Below are 11196 nucleotides of genomic sequence, written 5' to 3'. Positions count from 1 at the left end.
TACAGCTAGTATTGATACATAATAATAAACTAAAGCCCATGGTTTACATTAGTGTTCACTCTTTGTGTTGTGTTCTAAGGGTTTTGACAAACACATAATGTCACATATCCACTATCGCAGTATCATACTGAATGGTTTCACTGCCCTAAAAATCCCATGTGCTCTACCCATTCATCCCTCCCTCCCCTATAACTCCTGGCAGCCTGATCTTTCTGCTGTCTCCATAGTTTTGTCTTTTCCAGAATGTCATGTAGGTGGAATTACTCAGCATGTAGCCTCTTCAGATTGGCCTCTTGCACTTAGCAATACGTGCTTGAGGCTCATCTGTGTCTTTTAGTGGCTTGAGAGCTCCTTTCTTTTTATTGCTGAATAGCAGGGTAATGCTGACATAGTTTGCTTATCCATTCACCTAAGAACATCTTGATTGCTTCTAATTTTTGGCCATTATGAATAGAGCTATGATTTCTACTGATTTTCATTACTATTGTGTTACTGTAAGCTGCCTCAAAACTGTTTTGGAAGTAGATGGGAGTATAAATTAGTATTGAAATATGCTTAAAAGACAGTTCACACTACAGAATACCAGTTTGTAAAACCCTGCCAATTAGAATCAAGTTTACCACGGATCTGGCAAAGAGAACTGACCGTGTGCGATGACTGTGTCAGGTAAAGAGCTTAGCAGGGGTTTATCTTAAGATGTATAAAAATTACAGATGCAGAATTCTCTTGCTTCCCAGCTAGAATCATACTCAAATTGCTGTTTATTAGAAACAAGCAGATAGAATTGTGCTTTTTGCTATTAATGACACTACAGGATTCTTAGTGTATAACTAGTTGTTTTCATTATTAACAATACACTCTAATTATGCACTTAGAGTGTGCACAGCTCACTTATATGCCAGAGATATAAACAGGCAGAAGTTCTTCATGGGGCATATATTGGGTTAAGCTTGCCTTCTGCGAGATCTGAGCTGGAGTTGGGAACGGGATACAAGTCCAAACTGGTTTTTTAATTTTAATTTTTAACAAAGTGAAACATGAGTGTCTGTTTCTTTCCGGAGTTTTGTTTGCTCGTTTTGTCAAGTAGTGTTAAAAGGCTTATTACAAACAGAAACGAAACCAAAGAGCAGTCTTACTCCACTCAATTTCTCTGCATACTCTCAGCTCTCAGCAGATTCTTCGGACAGTTCCTTCCACATCGCTGGGTGCAGTTACACCTCTCTGTCTTGATCCATCCATTTCAGACATCGTCTGCTGTCTTCCTATTAGGAGAGCCGAGCATTTAGTGCCCTTGCATCCTCATGTAATTACAGCGTTAGTTTAGGTTAGATCAGTGCTTGATATTTATACCATTAGGACCATGCAAATATTGTTCACTGCTGAGTCAAGTCATAAACTATGATTATATTTCCTTTCTTTTACAATTTTTTGTTTGTCTCAAAGTTAATTCTGCCTTCTATTTGGATTTACTCCATTTCATTTTTACCTGTGCTGTCTTCCCGCACCCGTTAACATGCTCTCATCCCACATGGCTGAATCTGAGAATCAGCTGGTTTCATTGTTGTTTCCAAGAGACTCCTTCCTGGGCCCCGGCTCCCTAATCCCCAATAAACTCTGTTCCCTTGACGGCTGCTTAAATTTGTCTTTGGGCTTCCCATCACCATCACCCTGGAAATTCCCAGTGCTCCTTGAAGCCCTCCTTTCTGGGATTTCCTGTCTTCCTGGTTTCGGTTGTTCTTGGCTACTTCCTCACCCCAGTGGGTCACATCTTTCAGGGGCTTCCTGAGAGAGTATGCAGAGCTAACTGAATGATGGGTGATGGAGTCAGAGAGACAGGGATCAAAACGCCAGCTTTCTCACTGCCCAGGCTGTTTGGAGAAGGCGGCTTCTTGTCCGCTAGTCAAGGGAGCATCCTCCCACTGCCCTAGAACTGAGCGCACCCACTCAGCTGAGCTGGAAAACGGCAGCCTCCCCAGATGGGCGAGACTGATGGGACACCGGCTGTCTGCAGGCCGGCAGAGCCCAAAGAGCAGAGGAGGAAGGGCACCGGGGTGGAGCCCGGATCCTTCTCCTCAGCGTCCCCCATCACATAAGTCACAGCCCTGGGGAAGAGACATGAGAGAAGGGGAGTGGGCCAGCCTGGGCATCAGCATTTTCAAAGCCCCTTAGGGCCTTCGATGCAGCTGGAGCAGGAGCCCTCCTCTGAGTCTGGCTGAAGCACGTGAAGTGAGTAGGCAGGCCACACCTTTCCTCACAGAAACCCCACTGTCTTCAGCCTGCCCCTCACCCCGGCCCCCCACCCCACCCTGAGCCTCCCCTTAATCCACAGGCTCTGGGTGGCTGCCCCGCCTCCACCTGCCCCTCCCCCTCCTCAGCGACAGCTCAGTTGTATGATTCTCCCCCAGTTTCATCTGGAACCCAGTTTGTGTTTCGGTTTCTTGTTCTTCTTGTTTTGAGAGGGATTTCCGCGAGTCGACGGAGGGGAAAACGTGTCCTCTGCTGTCTCAAAAGCAAACTATTGGGCAACACCAATGTGAACGGCCTCTTTCACCAAGAGTTTTTCTTATACTTTTAGAAATGACCCAGAGAGATAACAAATGAGTCTATTTCTATGAAAATATTTGTTGTTTTGAAAAGGAGTTACAGATAAAGGGTCATAAGAGTCTGGAGCCTTCAGCCCACATATGAAGAGTGGGACCCAGACCTGCACCCATCAGCCTGGCGTGGAGGGGAGCAATGACAGACACTCTCTCCTCATGGAGCCTCTTTAAATTACATGATATAATTTAGTTTATTATAGCAATTTCCCAAAATATCTCCTTTACACAGCACCACACAAGGTAACCATCCTTGTCTTCCTCACGTGAGCACGAGGTCCTGATTCTGGTACTCACCAGCAGCTACCTGAGCTTGGCCAAGCCCTCTGATCTCTCTAAGCCTCAGTTTTACCATCTCTAAAACAGACACACTATGATCTGTGCTACAAGCCTCAGAGTTCACATGAGGCGCCAATGTGATCACATACGAGTGGGTGTTTGTGAACTGGAAGGCATTAATCAGAGGTCTTACCATTGTAATAATCTGCCCAATCCTTTTTCCTTCAAGCCAAACAGGTAGTCTCAACTGTTTTCCAGTTTCCCCTCAGAGGACACCCTTTTGCACAGCCTAAGGAGAAGGAGAAGAAGAAGGAGGAGATGAAGACAAAGACGAAGAAGAAGTTCCTTTATACTTTCACATTCAAATACAATATCAGGGTAAGGAGAAAACAAAATGTGAAGTATCTTATGTTTTTAAACTAGTGGTACAGCTAGATTCTTATAAAATGTCTTGAGAAGGAAGAGTGTAGGGGAGCACACACTAGATTTGGGAGCAAACCACACTGTAGTAGTCTGCTCAGGCTGCCTCCACAGAATACCAGAGAACAACAGAAATTTATTTTCTCACAGTGCTGGAAACTGAAGGTCCAAGATCAAGGTCCAGCAGGGTCGGGTTCTGGTGAGGAGTCTCTTCCTGGTTTTCCCACCGCCACCTTCTGGCCATGTGCTCACATGATGGAGAGAGAGCTCTGGTGTCTCTTCCTCTTCTTATAAGGACACCAGTCCTATTGGGTCAGGGGCCCACCCTATGACCTCATTTAACTGTAATTACCTCCTTAAAGGCTCTGTCTCCAAATACAGTCACACTGGGGTTAGGGCTTCAGCACACGAATTTTGGGGGACACCATTCTGTCCATAACACACACCGTCCTCTCACATGTGGTTCTGTTTCCCTGAATGGGTGGTGACGGGAGAGGTGAATGTTCTGGGGCTGCAACAAAAGGCTAATTTAGACCAGAAGTAGAAATAGACTGGAATTCACAGAGTTGAAGCTGGGGATTGAGGCCAGGCTGCTCGCACAGGCCTGGTAGAGCTTTCTAGACTGTAGGGTGTCAACAGTCTTCTAAGGGCCCCGATAGCTGCTCCATGCACATCAACACTCTGGGGTATAGTCTGAACCTATGTAAACTTTCAACCACTATTCTGAAGCATAGCTGCCCTCTCACAGATGATTCTGGAAGCCTTTTCCTTTGGCATCTCATAGGAGAAGGGCTATGGAAAGACTACATTTCTGAATCTAAAACCACAAGACAATTTAAGTCTCTGTGTGTTGGCGGTGAGGCCAGAGGATCTGTCACCATGGAATTCAAAATTCTCTGTGGTTTGACATAATAGCTACCTATTAAGTTTGCCTTCTGCTTGACCTGTGCGACTGCCATTCAGAAAAGAGAAAGCCATCATCCATCATGTGTCTTTATAAAGAACTTCTTTAAACTTTATCTTAGGAAACTGTTTTCACAATTATTTAGCTTAGCTCTGTTTCCAGAGCCCCGGAGAGATGTCCAAATAGAGTAAAATTGCAATCCTCTAGGATGAGGCCAAAAATATCTTCCAAACTAACAAGAATTAAAGGGTTTCGTATTTTTTTCTGGAAAAGGACATAAATCATAATGAAATAAGCCCAAATTCAAATCTACTTAAAACCACCACCACAACAAAACTTCCAGATTATGTCCTGGTGTTAGTTGGGTTCTTCATTCAGCAGGCTTCCTCCAATATCTTTATGTTCACAACCCTCTACAGTGATGACTAATGCTCAAAATGCTGATTCCAAGGCACAGTAAAATCCGGAAGAATAATTTGTGATTATCTAATACACTCTGGAATACAGAAAAGTATACCAAAATACTGGGTTGTCTTTGATACTTTGCTGACATTAAGTCATATAAAAACCATGGCTTTATGCATTTTAAAAAATTTCTTCATTATGGATATATTGCCAAGGTAGGAGAACAGAACATATTTTCTTTAACACTTTGTTAGTTTGATTTTTTTTTTAAGTTTGGACACAATATGTAGGCCTCCGTTTGTGATCTTGCCCAGGCCCCACAAAGGCTAGGAGATGCCTACCTCTGCAGCGTGCCCATCCAGACTCCTCTTACCTTTCTTCTCCACCACGCTTAGCATGTAACTTTTGACTTCATGTTTTTTTTTAACTCATGGTCTCACGACGGCTGCTCCAGCTCCAGCCTCATGTCCATATTCCAGGCAGGAAGATGAAGGCAAAGAGCAGGAGGATAAGGTGGTGCTACATCACAAAAGCAAAAAATTTCCAGAAATCCTTGGCAGACTACCTGCACAACTCAGAACCATGTCACCTGGCCACCCCTAGCTGCAAAGTTCTTGGGAAAGGTGGATATTTTAACTGGGCGCCATCCTGAACAAACTTGGCTTCTGATAAATAGGGAAAAGGGGAGAATGGTTATCAAGTAGGCAAATATCAGTATCTGCCGCACACCAGGGCCAAGTGCAGTGACTCCTAGGGATGCCTGGCCCCAGGACTAATGGGTCACGAAACAGAAAAAGTGGGTGAAGCCCGTTAATCATGCCTGGATGACTGTGTCTACACTGGCCATTACTGGCAGGTGAAGATTCTGAGACTTGAACGTGGAACCTGGGGTGGGGCTGAGGTCATGGACAAGAGACCCTCAGGAAGCCCAACCTGGAGCAGCTACAGAAGGAAGAGGCAAATGAACCAAGGCGCAAGTCTCCAAAATTGTTCTAGAAGGCAACTTGGCAGCTCACATCAAAAGCTTTGAGAAAATGGGAATGTCTACTTCTGCCTGTTCGCTCTTGTTCCCCAGATCCCTGGAGCTGGACCAAGACCAGGTGACTCACTTTTTATGCCGTTCTTTGAGCTCCCCACAGCCACCTCACGTGTTCTTTTGTGCCACCATCGGCCAGAGTGGGTTTCAGTGGCAGCCCCAGATTTTCCACGTCAAGGGGCAGCATTCTGGTGGAGAGCGAGGCGAAGAGACTTAGCAAATGTTGCCGGCAGGTCTGCAAAGCAAGACGCTGGCATTCGAAGATTATGGTCTTTTTAGGTTGTTTGCGGTGGGGTGGGGGTGGGGGGGTTGATGGTAAATCCAGGGTGGGGGGAGTGCATGTCAGGGACTAAAGCCTGACCCCCACACCATCCCTTACTGCTGCACTTGGTCAATTCCTCCTGCAACTCAAAAATCTCAACTTATATAAAAATATTTATTTCATCTCAATCGCATTTAAGGGGAGACGTATACTCTTTAATTTACTTTAAATTAGTTACATTAGGAAAAGTATGATTTATCAACAAATTTTTAAGTGATATATTTTATGACAAATGTAGGTTCAAATGTAGATCCAAAGGGCGTATTGTGGCATCAAAAAAAAAAGATAAAAACTGGTTCTGTGAATTGCTTGTAATTTTTGCATTTTTTTTAAACTGAGTTTTAATAACTGAGGTTTTTATATATAGATAAATCTCACATTTTGCTTCTAAATGCCAAGTAAAGAAAGAAGGTTCCAGACTGCCCGTTGTAAGCACTCCTCAACAAGAACACAACACGAGTGCCGGTAATCTTTATTCCTAACAAATGATGAGCAAAATTGGATGACATTTGTCACCATATTCTTAGCTCTTAATATTGGACAAATTTAATTTTGATCTGATGAAAATGACAAGAAATCTGGGAAAACTCGTGTCATGGCCAATTTGTAGAAATGTTATCATTTTAGTCTCTTCGTTAGCCTTTATTGTCATCATCAGTGTTCCTCAAGTTTCCTTTCATCTGAGATGCATTATGGGTATAAATTTAAAACTGCAAATGAAATGAGCTGTCCCTAGGGGTCAGCTGAAGATCTAGCCAGAGGGCCCCAGGTGTCAGCATCACTGACTGCTCAGAGGCAACCAACCACTCCACTTGGAAGGTTAAAAGAAGTTCAATAATTGTTTTACTTTTTTTTTTTTTTTTTTTTTTTTAAATATGGAACGCTTCATGAATTTGCGTGTCATCCTTGCGCAGGGGCCATGCTAATCTTCTCTGTATCGTTCCAATTTTAGTATATGTGCTGCCGAAGCGAGCACAATTGTTTTACTTTTAAAAAACAGAAACAGAAGCAGACACTTTTCTGCCTGTAATGATATCAACCTTTTGGTCCACCATAACAAACTTCATTTCCTCCCAAATCTCTTTTTACTAATGTCTCAGATCCCCAAGTTGAGGGGCCATCCTTCACAGCTGACTGACTCTTCGCCATTCTAACTCTGGTCAGATGTCCTGAGCAAAGAAAGCCATAATTTCTGGGACCAGAGAGAATATTCAGCCATGCTGACCCTTGGCCAAGATGAACTAAGCCTGTTGTCCCCAGAGAGCTGGAAAGTCGGCAGCTGTAGAAACATGTAGCTCTGTGTTTCAAAATGCAAATGACTGATTTCCCTGACCCCGGTGTTCTCTGAAACATTCCCTACCAGTGATTATAAATCCTGCTCTTGGAATGTGGTAAACTGAGAAATTAAACACAAATACCCTAATCCGATAACCTTCCTTCTGGCTTTTCATCGTGTTGTTTATGGAGCCAGATTTTAGAAAATGAATTCCTTTATGTTTGAGGTTTTAGGCCTATGTTTTTTTAAGCCCAGAAACTGTAAATTTGTTCATAATAAGAGGAATCTGGCTGTGCTCCTCTGACTTTACACAAAGGGAACAAGGACTGTGTCAGGTTTCAGCTGCCCGGTAACCATTCTCTCATCCTGAAGGCACCTGAATTTCCTTTTATGGGATTGCCTCTTCCCCTTTGCGGCAATCCAGTGGAACTGAAAATCCTAGCACATGCCTCCCTCTTAGGGTATGGAAGGGGACAGTGCTTCCAGTTCTCTGGAACAGCATTATTTCCATTTCCAAATTCAGTGCCTCAACTGTAAATCCCTTCTAAGAGTCCCTGAGACCCTTCTAATGCGTTCCCTTTTTCGTAAACTAGATTCTAACTGACGATCCTAGTGTATACCATAGGAGCTCATGCCTGTCTGCTCTGATCCAGCTCCCTGGGCAGAACCTTGTCTTATCTCAACTATGTATTCTTCTGTCCAAAGACATGTGGATCTGCTGGATATCGACCGAAGTTTCTCAGACTTGGTGGAACTTTGGTCCGTAGATGCATCCTCTCACAGATCCACAAGTTCTTCACAACAACATTTTGTTTTCTCCGCAATGAAACTCTTCAAAGGATTAATACAATCATCTTATGGTGGAATTGTGGGCCTCACACGGAACTCTGTATCAAACATTCATATTAAAGGGTATTAATGCAGGGTCATAGGGTCGGCAACCACAGGGAAATGGACTTTCCAGAACATTAGGAACCTGCAGGCAGAGATGCAGTTCAGGGAAACCCAGGCACCAACCGCAATTTCCCTTCCTCAGTGAGGAAGTGACCTCACTGAAGCTGAGTTTTGTTCAAGAAACAGGGGAGCCCAACGTTGATAAACATTCTCTTGAACAAAAACCATTGATTGTTAGAGCAAGTTCTTCTTCTTGAATTGTGATGATGAGCTCAGAGCATAATAGTTCAAGGGCATAGTAAAAACCACAGACAGTGTTGATTAGTCCCATTAGGGAATCCGGGGGGAGTCCACATTGGTCCCTGGGGAGCCACACTGAGACACGTTTCGTCTGCTTCCACCCAGGGGGCGAGGGCGTCCTACTTCCTATAAGCTTCAGGATCCTTATAAATAGGGAATTTAATCTAATCTTACCGTGAAGGGGTATGTGTGGTCTCTTCCTACTGGGCGTTAACCCAACAGACACACTACAGTTGGTGGCAAAAATGAAATGGGCGGCACTGGGCTCACGGTATTCAGCAAGCTGAAGGAGGAAATGGTGAACTAACTGTTCCAAGATGGAGGCAGACTGGCCCACGGCATGAGGCTGTTGGGGTTGAATGAGTTACAGGGGGGAATCCATCCAGTTTCCCTACATGGGACCCTTCCCATTCAGTGATGAAGTAAAGGAAGCCTAGCTGAGGGCAGGGTAGCCCACGGCTATTTCCTGGCTTCTCCCAACCACATCAGCCTAAGACGTAGGGACAGCTCGGGAGCCCCAAGGGAGCCAAGAAGCTAAGGAACCTCAGGTATTCTTGCCGAAACAAAACAACAGCAACAAAACCGTGAATCTTATCAAACCTCTAGACCTCGCTACCGTTCTACCAGAAGGGTAGAATTCACCGGATTCAGAATGTAGGGAATTTCTACAGGACAAACAACCCAGGTTCTTCAACAAATAAATGTCCTGGAGAAAAAGGGAGAAAGAGACTATTATAGCTTAAAAGAGATGTAAGAGACATATCAAATGCAATGTGTGGATCTTGTTTGGACCCCACTGTGAACAAACCAACTGTACAAACCATTATGGAGGCACTGGGGAAATGGGAACACGGACGGGGTCATGGATGATTGTGGCGGTTTGTACTGTGTCATGTTGGCTAAGCTGGAGCTAGGCTCCCCCAAGTCCCTTTCCCGGGGTAGTTCTGGGTTAGAAGTGGCCACAAGGAGAATCTCATGAGACTTGGGAGGCACATTCAAGCAGTCATTACTCTCCCAAGGTGGTGATGACTGGACGCATGACAGACACAGAGGACTCAGTGAGTCCCAGCTCGTCCTCTCTCCTCTATCCCTACTTGACCCTTCTCTCTGACCACCAACTCCGCTGACCAACAGCGCCCTAAGGCAATCCCTAGACACTTGGCTGAGGTCCATTCTGACCCCAGCAGTTATTATTAAAGTATTTTTGTTAATAGTGCTGGGTTGATAATGGTAGTACACTTAGGTTAGGAAAAAGAAGTCCTCATCTGTTATAGGTACATACTGAAGCATTTATGGGTAAAATTATGTCTTGTCTAGGATTTGCTTTAAAAGAGTTCTAAAAAAAAAAAGGTGGGGGTGTGGAAGACGAATGAAACAACATTGAAAAATGATCATGACTGTTACAGCCAGACGGTGGGCAAGGGGGGGACCCTGCTCCATTCACCCTGTGTATCTGGCATGTTTGAAAATGCTCACGATAAAAAGTAGCAGGGAATGTTAAGGAAATGGAAAAGATTCTGAAGACTCCCTCAAGACCCAGCCCCCAGACCAGCACCAGGCAAAATTGCATAACTGCCAAAGTGTAAGAAGGGGGAGGGGGAGAACTGGAAAATTCGTCAATTCTTGAGGATGCGGGTCAAAGAGGGAGGGAAAACCAGGGGTGGCAGGGGGCTGATCAACTCATATCCCACTCACATCCCAGAAGGAAAAAGGAAACCAATTCGGTCTTACTACTGCTTGGAACCGTGAGTGATACATTTTAACACGTGTGAGCCAGTCTTGTTGTTCTTACAAACAAGGCTAAAAAAAATCTGTGACCTTGGAATTCTGAGATGCAGGCAAGCTATCGAATGCTTTTAAAATGATGGTTGGAGAACAGGGTTTCAGACACGAGTATGTACTTTTAAAAAGGTACCTTCAAAATTGAAATTTAAAATATTTAATTGAGACAGAACTTTTTTTTTTTAGGAAAAATGTAAAAATCCTCATTATCTTAAGCATTGTTTTGGTCAGGAGAGAAGGTGACAGGCTCAGGACTGGGGCCAACGCAAGCAGAAGGGCGGAGGACGGCAAGGGGCCCACAGCTGTGTTCACGAATGTTCTTCAAGGCTGAACTTCTTGGAAAGGGATTTATTTTATTTCGCTCTTCCCCAGGACCTTTTGGGTCATTTTAGGATCTCAGCTGGTGGCCACAGCTTTTGAAACTTTTGAGCCAAATTCTTTCTTTTAAAGAAAAGAGGAGGAGTTATTAAAAAGTTTTTTTGTTTTCTTTTGTTTTTCTAAGTAGGAGGATGTTATATGGACAATATTAAACAGAAGAAAAAAAATATATATCTATTTTTTTTGCAAGGAAGATTAGGCCTGAGGTAACATCCGATGCCAATCCTCCTCTTTTTTATTGCTGAGGAAGACTGGCCCTGGGCTAACATCTGTGCCCATCTTCCTCCACTTTATATGGGACGCCGCCACAGCATGGCTTGACAAGCGGTGCGTCGGTGCGCGCCTGGGATCCAAACCAGCGAACCTGGGGCCGACACAGCGGAGCACACACGCTTAACCACTTGCACCACCGGGCCGGCCCAAGAAAATATTTTATATTGGAAAAATAAATTATCAGTGTTTGTAAAATGTGTGAGGCCAGTAATTGTGAAGTCAGACAAAATGTGAACCTGACAGAGAAACAAAGCCAAGGGGAAAACTACCCCCTAATGTTCCAAAAGAGAGAAAGGCTATTCCGAGCGCCCTATCTCAGGATGAGAGGGA

At 44.2% G+C, this 11196-nt stretch overlaps 1 non-coding gene across 1 annotated transcript; it reads right to left on the bottom strand.

Annotated features, from left to right (window-relative positions):
- Positions 1-6832: 6832 nt before the first annotated feature.
- Positions 6833-6939, bottom strand: LOC131413286 (U6 spliceosomal RNA). Its single transcript, XR_009221948.1, has one exon. It is a non-coding gene; the product is annotated as a U6 spliceosomal RNA (small nuclear RNA).
- Positions 6940-11196: the final 4257 nt, after the last annotated feature.

This window comes from Diceros bicornis, chromosome 13 (genome assembly GCF_020826845.1).
Source record: "Diceros bicornis minor isolate mBicDic1 chromosome 13, mDicBic1.mat.cur, whole genome shotgun sequence".
NCBI lineage: Eukaryota > Metazoa > Chordata > Mammalia > Perissodactyla > Rhinocerotidae > Diceros > Diceros bicornis.
Note: the sequence above shows the minus strand (reverse complement) of the source record. Positions and strands in the feature narration are given on the sequence as shown.